This window comes from Euprymna scolopes, chromosome 8 (genome assembly GCF_053919585.1).
Source record: "Euprymna scolopes isolate OS-2025 chromosome 8, ASM5391958v1, whole genome shotgun sequence".
Classification (NCBI taxonomy): domain Eukaryota; kingdom Metazoa; phylum Mollusca; class Cephalopoda; order Sepiida; family Sepiolidae; genus Euprymna; species Euprymna scolopes.
Window position 1 is genome coordinate 157910120 of NC_136489.1, and position 17085 is coordinate 157927204.

Here is a 17085-nt window from a genome sequence, read left to right on the forward strand (position 1 = left end):
AAAGATCGTCGGTCACTCCTCTGCTTTGACGAATACCTGGGAGTGAATAAAATAGATAAAATCTCACATAGTCTTGTAGTGTTCCTTCTAACAGATTCCCCCAAGGACGGTTGACGCACCTCTCAGAAGAAAACAATAGCAGAAACAGGTATGTCGTCATGTGTTATATGTTCTGACACGCACGCATTACCACCTTGATGAATCACGGGCCGCTAAAATAGACATTTAGGCGAGGACAACAGTCTGTCACACACAACGTACATACATACATATGGTCCGTTTATGATAAGGATACACAGACATTTAGTAGTGCCACGGGTACACATTCAACACACCACGATTCAACTATACACACATATATAGAACCCTGTAGCGACGGAAATACATCACAAACACGTATATATAACATATGATTATTTGGTACAGTATATACGCTGTCGCATACAAAACTTCCCCAGAGAACGCATCATATACACAAACAACTCTCATTTATATAATAGATTCCTGAAACATCGAGTCGACATTTTCTTTCCAAATTAATAAGTAGAATGACTGAAAACGTGACCCCTTACGAAACGTAGCCCAGTTGACCCCTAAAAAATGATTTATTTTGCTAACTTTCAGATATTATTCATCCTCGATGTGTGTTGTTGGTGTTTTTGTTCTGTCCAGTTATACGTGTTATACGTAGTTACTTTTACAAGGATGAACTGTCGTTATAAGCAACGAGGTAATTCGTTGCAACTCAAGTTAACCGAGAAAAGCCGTGAAGGATTCACCACGTAAGGTAAGAGTTTTATTATATGTTTTGCTTCTACGTCGAGTTCAGGTTTAACAGGTTGAGTTGAAGAAATCTCTGCCTCCTCCCACTTTAGTCGGTTAAAATCCGACAAACAACATCTTTTGATATCAATCAACTCTGTAATGCATTATTTTAGGAATTACTTCTATTATACTATGTATAACTTCATGATTTTTAATTATGAATATAATATATTGATTAAGTGACATATAGCACGACTAATTAAGGAACTACATGTGTACGAGTGATTACTGCCGTTGATGGTTCTCTATTTTTCACATTAAGCACGGCGGAGAAAGACACTGATGTGACGCTGAGTAAAATTTCGTGACAATGGATGTGATATTTTTTTCGGTTTATGTAAATGTCGGTACAAAAAAATGAAACATTCGATGAAAATTTTACTTGCAAAAAACAATTAATAAAATGTATGTAAAAGTGTAAAAAATGACATTTTTAAAAATTAGATTTTAAAACAATTTCTTTAATCTGCATCAAAGGAAACCGGAGTAACATTTGCTTTATGTTTTCGAGGATTGTAAGCAAAATTATACCAACACTGCTGTTCTTCATTTGTTTTTTAGACATTTTATTAAATTAATCTGCACATATTAACAGACATAACAGAGCTGAAAGAGAAAAACAGACAAAATAGTAACGTCCCGTCTATGATATGAAAAAAAACTGGAATCTTGGGAAGATATCAATCATATTATAGGTGCCACAGAGCTTATGAAGAAGAACCTGAAGTCCTACCTAACTAATATTCCTGTTGAACCAAGTGCAAAAGAGATCCAGACAATTGCACTTAAGAGACAAACGTGGATAATAAAAAGAGATCTCGGTTGGTTTCTGTTGTGGTGGCAACCACTTATTTGCATATGCGAATAACATAACACTATAAATGGCAAGCCTACGTTGGCCTTGTGTGTCTTACTCAAATGCCACCAGAAGTGACGCCGAAGAGCGTACATGTCCTCCCACCAAGACTCTCTGACTCGACACCGTCATTTGTACATATTGTAAATATACCTTTTCTTTAATACACTTATTATTGCGTTATCTTGTTGTTTGCTTCTTCATTGTATTTCCTTACTAATTATTGTTCAACCTTGCAACCACAACAGTTTCAATAAAAAGCAGGGCAATGTTGGCAACTGGTTTGGCTGCCCCATACCCAGCGTTACAATCTTCAAAGGATGGAATTTTTTAAGTACAGACAACAGTATTTTATGTAATAGATTTAATAGATTCAATATTTTTTAAGTGACCCTGTTTTTTAGATTTTTTTATTACTTTTATCTGCCTATACAAACAGCCATACACCGAGACAACTGATTTTTTTATGATAGATTAAATATGTTTTGAAGTCACCATGTATCTATTTTCTTTTCTCCCCGGAGGAAACATACTCAAACGGATCCTCAATTTTCGCCGCAGTGACTTACCATGAGTATAAATTGAATAATTGTGCCCGCCTCGATCGAAACTAAGATGGACGCCAGGAATAAAAACAGATAAACAAGACTTGAATAGAGCAAAATGATAGTTTTCGCACAAAACGTGATTAAGTAACGTCTGAAAAAACACTATGCAGACAATTGTATTGATTATATACGAAGTAAAGAATAGTATGAAGACACAAGTTGAAAACGTATAAGATTTCAAATAATCATTAGCGATTTTTGTTCAATTCTGTTTTTATTTCTGCCATTTTTAACTGTAATACGACGTGTGTAAACGTGAGTCTAATAAAAGAGATGTTATATGTTACATGCGTATGCTATATCAAATCTATCGTTGACTAGCGGGACCTGTGGAAATTACACAGAGGGCTGGTGCATATGTAATATATTGATGTTGGAATTCTATAGATGTTCAGCGTAAATGGAGAGGCTCTGATATTTTTGTAGCTTTTTTTTTAAACTGCAAAAGTATTCATCTAAGTTAGCAAGAACGCCTGGCGTAGGCAGGTCGTAAAATACGCTTAAATATGATATTTTAATTCTTGCATATTTTGAATATTATTATTATAAAGTTAATGTTCTATCAATTTTTTTTATATTACAAAGTTGCGATTTCAAAAATAAAAAAATATATTCATATGACTTGGGTCCATCAGCTTGAATCGAAACCGAATCTCCAACTTATATATATATATATATATATATATATAATGAAAATTACCATTAAATTTACCAAAATGATCCAAGATGGTAAAATTAAAGTAAATTAAAGTTATCTTCCACCAGACTATCCATTCATGTGTAATCACCTTTTTCTTCACTATATTCCCTCTGCTTCACTTTTTTTGTTTTCAAGTAAGATCTTTGACTTACTCGTTGTTTCATCAAATACTTTTGCATGCAAAATCCGATCCCGCATTTTGCTAAGTCCTACCCTCTGATGAGAAGGAAAGTATTTCGAAACTCCGCGGATTAAGTGTTATCTAGTGTTTCCTTTTCAGATTAAATATGTTTTTAACTCATTTCAAATTGTTTTTTAACATGTTTTATTAACTGCTTGCTCGTATATATATATATATATATATATATATATATATATATATATATATATAAAGAGAGAGAGAGATCAATATATAACTTTAGTTCCTTCAGCTATAATCGAAAAAGAAAAAAACATGATGAATTCTTGACAAAATTATTTATAAAAGAAATAGATTACTAAAGTGCCATCAGCTAAAATCGAGACCGAAACCAAAACTTATGAAGAAGTCTTGGTGAAATTATTTTTTAAAAATAGATTATTGGAGTCCCATTAGCTATAATCGAAACTGCAATAAATAATTCTGAGGAATTCTTGGTAAAATTATTTATAAAAAAATTAAATAACTTTAGTGCCATCAGCTGTAATCAAAACCGGAATTTATGAAGAATTTTTAGTAAAATTATTTATCACAAGAAATGAATGTATATAACAATTAAACGACCCGGATTAAAAAGACTAATGAGTTTGTGCTTATTTTTTTAATACTAGCACGCTACCCAGCATTGTCCAGTCATAAAATACGCTAAATTATAATATTTTCATTTAAGCAGATGTTTTTTTTACACAGGCATCACCACATTATCAAGGCTAAGAGGCCACTCAAGGATAAGGGTTAAAGAGTGTAGAGTAGACAATTGGACAATATAGTAATCATTAGTAATGAAAATTCGGTAAAATTGATAACTTATATGGAACGGCCCATCAAGAACTTATTTACGTTAGACTTGAACACAACCATATTGTAGTCAGCCGGAAAGCAGGAAAATGGAAGACAATTCCACAGGCGTGCAGTTCTAAGAAAGAAGCTTTGTTCATGGAATATACATTTAGGTTTAGGCACAGATAAAGAGTGGAGGGAATTATTGATAGTGTTTTCAGCTAGACGGGTGTTTCTTGTGAAAGTTTGGCGAGGGGGGACCATAGATTGAAGCTCAGTCGAACACTTTCCATGAAAATAACGATAAAGCAGAGACAAACTCGCAAAATCTCTTCTGTGAGATAGAGGTTGCAGCGAAAAGAAAAGGACATCTCCCACCAGGCCACGAAGTCTATTTTGAACCCTATCAAGGCAGGACAAGTCTTTTCTAGCAGCTCCTGTCCATATGTGGCAACAGTATTCCACCCTTGGACGTATCTGGCTCTTAGATAGAGAATTGCAGAAGCAGTGAAATATCTACTTGATCGATAGAAGGATCCGACCATTTTCCAGCGGCCTTGGCAACAGATTTGATGTACGTATTCCATTTAAGATCAGGAGTAAAGGTCAAGTGCTCGCCGTTGACATCTATGCATTTCTGGGCACGTTTAACAACGTTTGCACATACTGGCTGTAGATCTTCTCTGGTTATTCTCCTGATAGCGTTGGTAATGTTCTCCTTTAACTGGTCTATATTGTGAGAATGATTTGCATAAACGTTTTGTTTTAAAGCCCGCCAAAGATAAGCCTTACATGATGACAACACAAGCGAACTTTGCTTATGTTCTCTCTTCCGTAAACATGTCATGAATTCGTGTCGGTTATCTGTTAGACGTATGACATGTAGCGCCATCTTGTTGAAAAAAGAATTGCAATTTGTCTCGTGGTGTCAGTTGGTCGATAAGAGAAAGATAAGAGAATTGGGCTTAATTCGGGATACTTTTAAGTGGGCCACCTTGTATATAGTAATTATTTTAAAGCTTAAAATATATAAGACTGGAGTACGATAAGCTTTAATCGAAATTAAAACATATAGGTCATAGGATTATTCGTTACCAAGTCCATATTCATATCAAAACATTAAAAAATAACGTTGTCGAACGTACAAATGCATATTTGCACATGCGTAGGTCTTGCATATTACGTAAAACTACACCTGTCAAGTTCAATTTTTCAATTTTTACCTATTGTTAGCTATTTTCTGACTAAAAATGACATTGATTTTGTTCCACGGGTCTGAATACCCATGTATCAAGTTTCAAGTATGTAGACCAAGCATTAACAGAGCAGTTTGGTAGAGACCGTTACGTGATAGAGCGAAAGATTTTCTTTGAATTCATCTCCAAATGCTATGCAATTATGTACAATGTAGAAAATATGCACAAAGAAAATTGTAAGTAATAGTGAAATACAACTAATCTCTCAATATGAAACCGCTAAAAAACAAACAGTGAAAGAACTGTCATTACGTTTCTGAAGTTTTTAGCTGAGGATTGGTTATTCGTATTATTTGGATTCATCGAACTTCTGTTCTGCAAGGATCCGTTGCACAGCAGTTAGAGTACTTGGAAAAATCAATTGTAAAAAATGACATTTTCCTGAAGGTTGAAGGTTCAATTCTCAGTGTGGGCGACCGAAAAATACAATTACGAATTATTTAGGACCTTTATCCAGTCATGGCTGACGGAACAAGAGCATGCTACCCTCATGAAGTAAATAAAGGATTCCTCTCAAAATTCCGTCCAAATTTCCGAGTTCGACAGAAAAATTCACAAGTTCAACAAGACACACCTGAAGAAGGACGGAGGTTACATCGACCGACACGTTGTGAAAATCACAATCAAGATAAGAACAGTTGTCCGATGAATCCAAATTATACAAATCAAAGTTATTTTTAAAGAAATATGCAAATTAGTACAAAGACAAATTTGTGATAACGTACGCACAAACATTAATGTATGCGAAAGTACGTATAAATAATGCGTGAAAGGTGATAACGTACGTACAAACATATAAATAGACATGAAATGTTATGAGATAGATATATCACTGCAGATACAATTCTCTACCTATATAAGAGTCAGATACGTCCAAGGATGGAGTATTGTTGCCACATATGGACAGAAGTTGCTAGAAAGACATCCTGTCTTGATAGAGTTTAAAATAGATTTCGTTGGGGGTTTCCTCTTCTCTTCCCTACAGCCTCTTTCTCACTGAAGAGACGTTGCGAGCTTGTTTCTGCTTTATCGTTATTTTCATGGCAAGTGCTCGTCTGAGCTCCAATCTATGGCACCCCTTCGCCAAACTTTCACGAGAACCACTCGTCTAGCTGAAAACACTATCAATAATTTCTCTCACTGTGCCTAAACATAAACGTAGATTCCATGAACAAAGTTTCTTTCTTAGAACTGCATGCTGGTGGATCTCCCTTCTGTTTTCCTGCTTCAAGTCCAACGTAAACAAATTCTTGGTGAGCTGTTCCCCTTAAGTAATCCATTATACCAAATTTACAATACTAACAATTATTAAATTGCCCCATTGACTACCGTACACTCAATAACCATTATCCTCGAGTAGCCTCTTATCCTTGATAAGTAGTGACTCTTTTGTAAAAAGAAAAAATAATAATCTATGTACGATCATAAGTGCGTGTGAAAGGTGCTTACATATGTACACATCGAAATGTATTTAAAAATTACGTATAAACCAAATGTATGTGGAAGGTAATAATTTACATACAAACATAATAGTTTAGTGAATGATAATAACCGACGTGCAAATGTAGATATGGGTGACAAGTGATAACGTACGTACGAGCATAAATCTGTGAAAGGTGATAACGCGAGTCCTAATATCATCGTGTTTTTATGTAGAGTGATGTGGTTCTCGGTTGATTAATAGGGCTATGACAACAGCATATTCTTTTCCTTGTTTTGATTCTCAGGTATATATCCATTGATATCTTATATGTTTTTATGTAGAGTGATGTGATCCTCGGTTGATTAATTGTGTCTTACTGTGTCGGATATATACTCTAGAGTCAAAACAATGAAAAGAATATGCTGTTGTCATAGCCCTAGTGATAACATACGCACAAACGTAAGCATATCTGAAAATGAGAACGTACATACAAACAGAACTGTGTTGCTCTATCTACCATATTGATCACTTTTGTAATGAAGGAAACTGAAGAACACTAATCACCCTCTTTAGAAAAGAAAATTATTTAGGTGATTACTGAAAAAAAAGAGGCCACCAGAGCACTACGAAAAGTACTAAATATAATTAAGGATGATCCCAAAAGTATTATTAAACTAAGTGCTTCGTTTCCCCTTTTGTAGAAGAAACGTATTATGTTCTGAACGTTTTCAGATAAGTAAGGAGGTGTATTGTATTTATTTGCTTCCCCACTGGGCAAATTAGACACAAGGCCGTTTTTTAATGTGGAGAGAGAGAGAGAGGGACGAGGAAGGGAAAAGGGGACCAGCTCCAGAGAGGTTGGAAATGGGAACTGGATAGTGATTTGCACCCTGGTATGTAGGGTTGTTCCTACATGGACCAGAAGATTGCCGCAAGGGCAATGGTCTTTGATTGCAGCATCTGCCGGAACAGATACTACACTTTGATCTTGGCCCGAAGGTTACAAAGGTCCCCGTCCTGGGAGGGGGGTGTTGAGTAAGGAGTTGTATTGTTTGGTTTGTTGTGACAACTGTTCTTATCTTTAATTTTTATTCAAATCTTTCCGACCGATGTAAACTCCGATCTTCTTCAGGTGCATCTTGTCAAATATAGCATTCTTAATAGTCCCAACTCATGAATCAGTACGGAATTTTTAACGGAACTTCTTATTTAATCCATGCAGATGTTTTGCTTCCGTTCCGTTTGCGATGACACGTAAAAGTCTTGAGTAATTCACTAGCGAGACCTGTGGAAATTCCGCGGCAGATTATTTCATATGTAACATTCATGTTGGCATTATGTACATGTTCAGCTTAAATGGAGACCTTATATTATTGTAGATCTTTTGTTACAACTGAAAAATTATTGATCTAAGCAAGCAGAGAGGCACTGCATACGCTTGAATATGATATTTTAATTCATTCAGGTTTTATATATAAAATTATAAAGTCAATTTTCTATCGTTTCGTATATATTTGTTGTAATTTCAAAAATAAAAAAAATATATATCCATATGATTGGGTGCATCAGCTTGAATCGAAATCGAAACTTATATATATATATATATATATATATATATATATATATATATATATATTTATATTTTCTTTAGCTATAATTGAAATCAAAACCTAAACTTATGAAGAATTATTGGTAAATTTATTTATAAAAAATAGATGACTTGAGTACCATCAGCTATAATCGAAACCGATACCAAAACTTATGAAGAATTTTATGGTAAAATTATTTATTACAAGAACTGGAAGGTCATAACAATTAAACAACAGTATCTCGGAAGAAAAAAGATGTAAGCGTGACACAGGATATAAATAACACACACATGCTATCCTATTCATATATATATAGATAATGTTATCGTTAGTACCACAACTTGATTGAATAATCAAACTCTAGAAAATATCACTTTGAACCGCTACCAAGCACTTTATCCGTTGTGCTACAGATTCTTTGTGCGCGCTAGTAAATATACAATTACGAATTATTTGAGATGTTGGAGACAATCTACTGCGTTACAATGCGTAAATTTTTACGAGATAATATTTCTGTTAACATTTTAGTTGAATATGCATTTCTTTCATTTATTTTTATTTGGGACTATTATTCTCGTCTTTATTAGTTATTGTTTTCATTTTTATTAGTTGTTGTTTTTCACGATGTTTCAGCCAACTATTCATCTGGCCTTCGTCAGGTGGTAATCGCGACGGTAGGAACTTCGAATCTCCTAACTGCATTCTCAGCAGTCACTGCCATCCGCAGTTGTTGTCGTCTCACCACGTTTTGGCCAAGTAAACCTCTGGCACGCTTTGGGTAGGATTGAAACCGCTATCTTCAGACAATGTCCATCTGGAACCGTAGAGATTCAACGTCTCTATCAACTCAGCCACAGCCCCCGAAGGGCTATCAAGGTTGGATTCTTTGATCTTATAAATCCACGTTTTATGTATTATCTGATCTTCCATAGTCGGGTCCGTACCGATTGGTATATATATATATATTATTCCTTATTGGAATTCATTTTTGAGATGAGCATTATATATATTAATTTATTTTTATTTCCGACTATTATTCTCATCTTTATTAGTTGTTGTTTTCATTTCCAGAGGAATAGTTGCCCGAAACGTCATGAAAAACAACAATCAATAAAGATGAAAACAACAACTAATAAAGATGAGAATAATCGTCCGAAATAAAAATAAATTAATATATATAATGCTCATCTCAAAAATGAATTCCAATTAAGGAATTATATACATATATATATATATATATATATATATATATATATATATATATATATATATATATATATATTCTTTGTTACTTATTCTATTCACGAAACAGAAAAAAAACATTTTCAATGGTTTACAAGTTAATAAAAGAAAACTCAGCGTCAGTCAACTAATAAAAAATATTAAAAGTACAAACGAAATTTGGCGAATTCTTTTAAATAAATAAAATAGAATAGTACACGTATATATGGCGACAGTATAAAATAAAAAGGATACACATTTTCATCGTCTTTTTTTTAACACGTAATAAAAGAAACAATTACAATGCGCGACAACAAAGACACTCATACCTTTCTTTGTTATATATATTATTAAAATATTAAAAGTATATCCGCTGTATCTTATTTTTCTTGTATCATGGCATGTTCTAACGTAGATGAAATCATGGTTAGTGTTCTCTATAGTCTTCGGTCCATTGTTGGTCCGATTCCTCTTAAGACATCATGTGATTTTGAACTTGGTAGAACACACGGGGTGTGTTGCTATTAACCTCTCCAAGGGCAATGGCCTATTTGCACCTATCCTTTGTCCTTAGATTATCCGCATAGCTGCAGTCGAATAACGTAACTCTTAATACCATAGAATCGTTGATCTACTAGAGATTAATCCTCCTCCATGGTCATCCAACGTTCTGCTGCCGATGTCATCAGAGTTACCTTCTCCTAGATGTATGTCTTAACTAAGACTAAAGGTACATCTCTCACTGTGAATTAATGCGCCTCCAGATACCAACCTTAAAATTTCTTATGATCGGTGTGGTACATACAGCGCCTAGCCCTTCCAAATAGTCATCCATCATGGACTGCCCAGAGAGATTGCTTAATTTCGGTAATCTAGCGGGACCGGTGTGTTAACGTGCTTGTGCCTTATGCTGCGTAAAATTAGTTTATCGGAAAGGACAGTTTTACACAACTTGTTTATTCCCTTCACGACGATTCAAAGTAAAACTAATATTTAGAACCCTTATACGTAATTTGATGAAAGTGTTTATATGATTTAAGTTCTGTAACATATCTAGAATTAAAAGCTTAAGGAGTTTAAAGAAAAAAAATCCTGATTAATTATTGTCTAATGACTCGTGTTGTGCAATACTAATATTCGTATAATTTTCATTGCTTCGGACTATTGTTCTCATCTTGAGTGTCATTTTCACAACGTTTCGGCCGATGTAACCTCCGACCCTCTTCAGATGTATCATTTTGGTTTTGAATTTATTAAAGATATCCCATTATCTGTTTTCCAATTGTACAACCTAGATATAGATTGTAGTGTGATTGTCTCCATTATGTAAAACATGCATGTATGCATGGCTGTCTGCATTAGTCCCTTATATACAGGGAGGCCCACTTAAATGGAGCCCTTTCTCTAATAATTTTTTTTTCTTGATTTTCTGATAAGGTGTCCCACTTAAAAGTAGCCCGACCTCTCGAATCTTTCTTACCGACCAACTGACACCACATGATAAAATCTAATTATTTTTCCAACAAGATGGCGCTACATGCCACATTTCTCACAGATCACTGACACGAGTTCATGACATGTTTACGGAAGAGATAACAATAAGCAAAGAGTTATGGCCACCACGTTCCCCGTACTTGTCATCATGCGATTTTTTATCTTTGGGGGACTTTAAAATAAAAAGTTTATGCAAATAATTGTCACAATCAAGACCAACTAAAGAACATTACCCATGCTATCAGGAGAATCAACAGAGAGAATCTGGAGGCAGTATGTGCAAACGTTGGTTAGCGTGCCCAGAAATGTATAGATGTCAACGGAGAGCACATCCACCATCCCTGCATGAAAATTCAAACAATGCTACAGATAATTTAAACAATAAAAGAATGTTCCTCCTCTCTACTACATTTTATTTTTCTTCAGTCGAAGTTCTCAGAAATCAAGGGGCCCACTACCTGGGGCTAAAACTTGAACTCTATATGAGATACATAGATATTCGAATGTTCCATTAAAGTTTTATTATCTCTCAAACACTGAGTTAATAAAGAAATTGAGAACATAAATTTCTTCTCCCCAATTAACCATTTTCATATGTTGTAGTATATATTTCGTTTTGGTCTCTTGGTCTTACTGGATTTCACCACAAGAATTTATCTAGTCTGGTGGAGTATCCAATTGTGTGTTACTACTTAAGCTGACATCAGAAGAAAAATGTGCACTTTTCCTCGTAAAAGGTAATGTAAGTTAGCCATAGCGGGGAGATCTTCTTTGGGCAGCGAATACTTTGTGATTTTTGAATATTTGTTCAGGGTTTACTTCTAGGGAAAAATATCCTCGTGCCAGGTTGTTCTGGCAAATACTTATACAGAAAGACTTTAGATACTCGAGGATAGTGTCTAGTAAGCATTCAAGTTCTCTCCAGTAGGCATAGTGTGTGGTAGATTAGATCTCCCAATAGATATGAAACATATTTGAAATCAGGAAATATTTGTTATATTTTGATCCACAAGTTTTTATTACGAATTCCAACCACAGCCTCTTTAATTCTCACAGTTTGAACAACACGCAGACTAAGATTTTTAAAACTTAAAGTAGAAGTTCTACTCTATTTGGGATAAAGGTAGAGTGTTAGATAAGTATTCGGTGTCCGGGGTTCAATCTTCGGTAGTGTCATAGCAAATACTTAAAAACTCTGCGCCTTTTTTTACACTCATTATTTTTAGGTGAAGATCAAGGGTAAATGGAATGAATGCATGCACATCAGTCTTGCTGTTTTTTTAACAGCTGCGGCGACCACGGCTCTCCAAATTGTAGATCCATGGTAATCTCGGGAAGAAAGTTTAGACGGCAATTTCTCGTTGCTTTTCGTCTTGATTCGGGAGTTTATCTCCTCCTCCCGTGAGTAAAACGCACCCCAGATCACTGTAGGCACAGATCTCCGATTGGTTGAAAGAGAGACAAGGGCAAGCCCTGGGGTAGTGGTTGAGGGCTTTTTTAGGTAAAACGATGAGTTGAATACAGAAACATTTAAATATTTATAAAATTTTAAATTTGGGAGAGATTAGGGCCCTATAACTTAAATTCGGGATTTTGCTCCCAAATGTGAAAATTAGATATTTGAGCGTATTTTAGTGAAAAACAATCCACTAGCAGTTGTTCATGACTTTTTGTAATTCTAATAATGTGAATACGAAATAGTATATATATTATTAGAATTACAACACTGCTTCATAACAACAGAATCAAAACGTTCAAACAGTCTATAAATAACATCAGTTAACTGTTCAACTATTGATGGTTTTATGAAAGAAATTGCAAATAATTACCACAGCTTAAAAGAAAAAATACCCGAGTTCAACAGAAAAATACACGATTTCAACAGAAAAATACACGAGTTCAACAGAAAAATACACGAGGTAAACAGAAATATACCGACTTCAACAGAAAAATACCCGAATTCAACAGAAAATACCCGAGTTCAACAGAAAAATACACGAGTTCAACAGAAAAATACACAGTTTCAACAGAAAAATACCCGAGGTAAACAGAAAAATGCCGAATTCAACAGAAAATACCGAATTCAACAGAAAAATACCCGAATTCAACAGAAAAATACCCGAGTTCAAGAGAAAGATACCCGAATTCAAAAGAAAAATACCAGAGTCTTACAGAAGAATTCCCGAGTTTAACAGAAAAAATACGCGAGTTCAAAAGAAATATACCCAAGTCGACAGAAAAATCTCCGGGTTCAACAGAAAAATACCCGACGCAACAGAAATATACACAAGTTCAACAGAAAAATACCCGAATTCCACAGAAAAATAACTGTGTTCAACAGAAAAATACCCGAGTTCAACAGAAAAATACCCGAGTTAGACAGAAAAATACCCGAGTTCAACAGAAAAATACCCGAGTTCAACAGAAAAATACCCGAATTCAACAGAAAAATACCCGAGTTCGATAGAAGAATACCAGATTTTACCACAAAAGTTCTCGAGTTCAACAGAAATATGAACGAGTTCGACAGAAAAATACCCGAGTACAACAAAAAAATACACGAATTCAATAGAAAAATACACGAATTCAACAGAAAAATATCCGACTCAACAGAAATATACACGAGTCCAATAGAAAAATACCAGATTTTACCAGAAAAATTCTCGAGTTCGACAGAAATATACACGAGTTCCACAGAAAAATACTCGAGTTCAACAGAATTATACCCGGGTTCAACAGAAAAATACCCGAGTTAGACAGAAAAATACACGAGTCCAATAGAAAAATACCAGATTTTACCAGAAAAATTCTCGAGTTCAACAGAAATATACACGAGTTCGACAGAAAAATACTCGAGTTCAACAGAATTATACCCGGGTTCAACAGAAAAATACCCGAGTTAGACAGAAAAATACACGAGATCAACAGAAAAATACCCGAATTCAACAGAAAAATACTAAAGTTCAACATAAAATACACGTGTTCCACAGAAAATACATGAGTTTAACAAAAAAATACCCGAGTTCAACAGAAAAATACCCGACTTCAACAGAAAAATACCTGAGTTCAACAGAAAAATGCCTGAGTTCAACAGAAAAATACACGAGTTAGACAAGTATATAAAAGATTACATTTATCAACTCAGCATTTACCAGAACACGAATACTTAAGTATCTCATGTAGAAATGAAGTTTTAGCCCCAGGAAAGCGCCATTTTGATTTGTAAGAATTTTGACAAGTAAAATAAAACCAGTGAAAGGGTGACCATAAAATTTATTTGGTTCATTTTTCTGCTTATTTTTTTCTGATTAATATAATAATAAAAACTAGCAGGACCCGTGGAAATTCCACGGTAGTTAAAATCTTTTAAAACACATCAGTAAGAAATTCCTTATTGTTATATTACAAAAATGAACGTATGGAAGCAAGTAGAACAAAGAACTTTAGTTTAAACTTTTATTGAAGGTCAATGCGATCGTAACTAATGCTGTTGATATTGTCAGGAAGTGCTGGTGATGATTGAGGCGGTGACAGGGACGTCGATCAGCTGCTTGGAGTGAGAATAGTGGTCAGTCAGCAGGTTCTGGGGAGTTAGACTGTGAATTTTAAAAAAACTGACATCGATTTTGTGAAAGTTCTGATGACTCCAAGTTGTTTAATATTTCAGGACATCTTGGATTACATGTATAGGTAAGGAATAGGTATGGCTTTCCATATTTACAGAAAATTGCCATTGCATCTTGATACAGTTGTTGAAGATTCCTAGGACTTCCTGTAAATGAAGATGGTAGAATAACTGGTACACCAGAATCGCCATCTTCATTACTTGCTAAATGATCCATTAAGCCAGAATATTGAGCAGCTCTTGGTTGACTTTGATAGCTTTTAATGAAGTTAAATAAGCAATCATCAACTTTTACATATGCAATAGACTTTTCTATTTATTTTGAATTTTATTCAATGAAGATTTGGAAATTCACAAATATTTTTTAAGTCGAATTATTGATATAGATTTCAATTAATGCATCACAACTTCCTGATAATATAAATAGAACACTTTGAATTTTCTGTACAAAAGTTTTTTCCATAAAAACATTGTAATCTGTTATAATATTCAGATTCTTGTGTATTACATGCATATAAAATGAAGTGTTTCTGTAAATCTTACGAAGTACAGTTAAATTTTGACTTTTCGATAATCAAAATGATGTGAGGTAGGTTGTACCTATCAAATTTATGTCAATGTTATATAATTAAGTAAAGTTAAACAAACTGTACACTACTTTTTCATCAAATTATGAATTTTAAATATAAGGAAAGCAATTTAAAAAAAAAAATTTTCCAAAATCATATTTACATCCAAGTTAATTTTTAGATTCCATAGCTGTTCCTGATTGTTTTCATAACACTTCACGGTAAACAATATACTTAGTATATGTTACACCACGCTTTCTTCCTTGATTATCATTTCTATGCAGTTGCATTACCTTAAATTTCACACTGTGCTTAGATCGAGCTCTTGAATATGCCACATACAGTTGACCATGAGAAAATACAGGTTGTTGAAGATATATACCAACCTTATTCAAAGTTTGGCCTTGTGCTTTATTGATGGTCAGTGAATATGCTAATCGTATTGCAAACTGTATCCGATGAAATGCAAACGGAACATTTGTATCACTTGGCTTTAACTTAATTCCTGGAATGATTACTGTGGAACCTCTATTAGATCCATTAATTAAAATAGCAATGATGCTGTTTTGATGACATTCTTTTATTTTCATCCTAGTTCAATTACAAAGTCCTTGATCTATGGATAAATTATGCAGTCGCATTACTATTGCCCCTATTTTCACATTAATTCGGTGAGGTGACATTCCAGATGGAGTTAATGAATTTATGAACTCGATAGGATAATTTTGAAGTTCATCATCATCATCGGAGATGTAATCTGTACTTAAATATGTATTTATGCCTCCGGGAAGATTGTTTAGAATTTCTACATTTACTGTTAAACATTCTGTATTTTTTGGAGTCATGATGATTCTATTTTCCATTTCTTGAGGGCTGCAATCAAATATTTCTGAGATTAGAGAACCATTACATACCGAATCATCAGGAACATCTATGGCATCTACAGGAACGTCATTAAGACTGCTCGTTAGTGTACCACTACCAAGATGAAGGAGCCATCTAGAAAACTCCTGTTCATTTATGTTAGTTCTGACGTTTGCTGTTAGTTGTAATTGACTGAAATGATGCCACAATGGGCATCTTTTAAGACAGGTATCTATAATAGATGTAGGTTATCCATGTGGCACTACTGGCAAAATTTGCCCGAAGTCACCTCCAAATATGAGAAATTTTCCACCAAATAGTTTATCGTTACCCATTATATCTTGTAAACATCTATCTATAGCAAGCAGTGCATGATTAGGTATCATAGAGGCTTCGTCTATAATGAATACCTTTACTTTTCTCAAAAAAGAAGCATGCTCTGACACAGGAGAAACGTTACAGACACTGGTTTCTGTCAGAGGTAAAGGTAGTTTGAATGTACTGTGGAGTGTTTTCCCTGAAGTTAGTAGCATTGCAGCAATGCCGCAGAGGCGGTTACAGTACTGCTGGAGGTGAAGTAATCATATAACATGTTGAATAAAAAGGTTTTTCCTGATCCGGCTGGGGCATCTAAATAGAAGCAATTGTTGTGTGGGGCTTCTTTTTCAGTTGCCATGACAGCCTTGATTATAGCATTAAAGACCTCTAATTGGTCATTGTTTAACAATTCAACATTAGGCCAGTTTGTATTTCGAGTAATATTATCTATTGGAGGATCACCTGTTGGTTCAGGCAAACCCATTGCCTGGCAAGAAGAACCATGCTCATTAAATATTGCTTTGATCAAATGAATAACTGGGGGATATGTATATACACTGGCCCCCCGCCCTTTGCGGCCCGGGCGACAAGATCAAAGCGTAGTACCTGTTCCGACAGATACTGCAAGCAAAGACCATATGTGGGGGTAACCCCACATATCTACCTTGGTCAATGTAGGGGCAACCCTTCATACCAACAGTTCCTATCAAACTCCCATTTCCCACCCATCGGGAGCTGGTCCCCATTTCCCTCCCCCT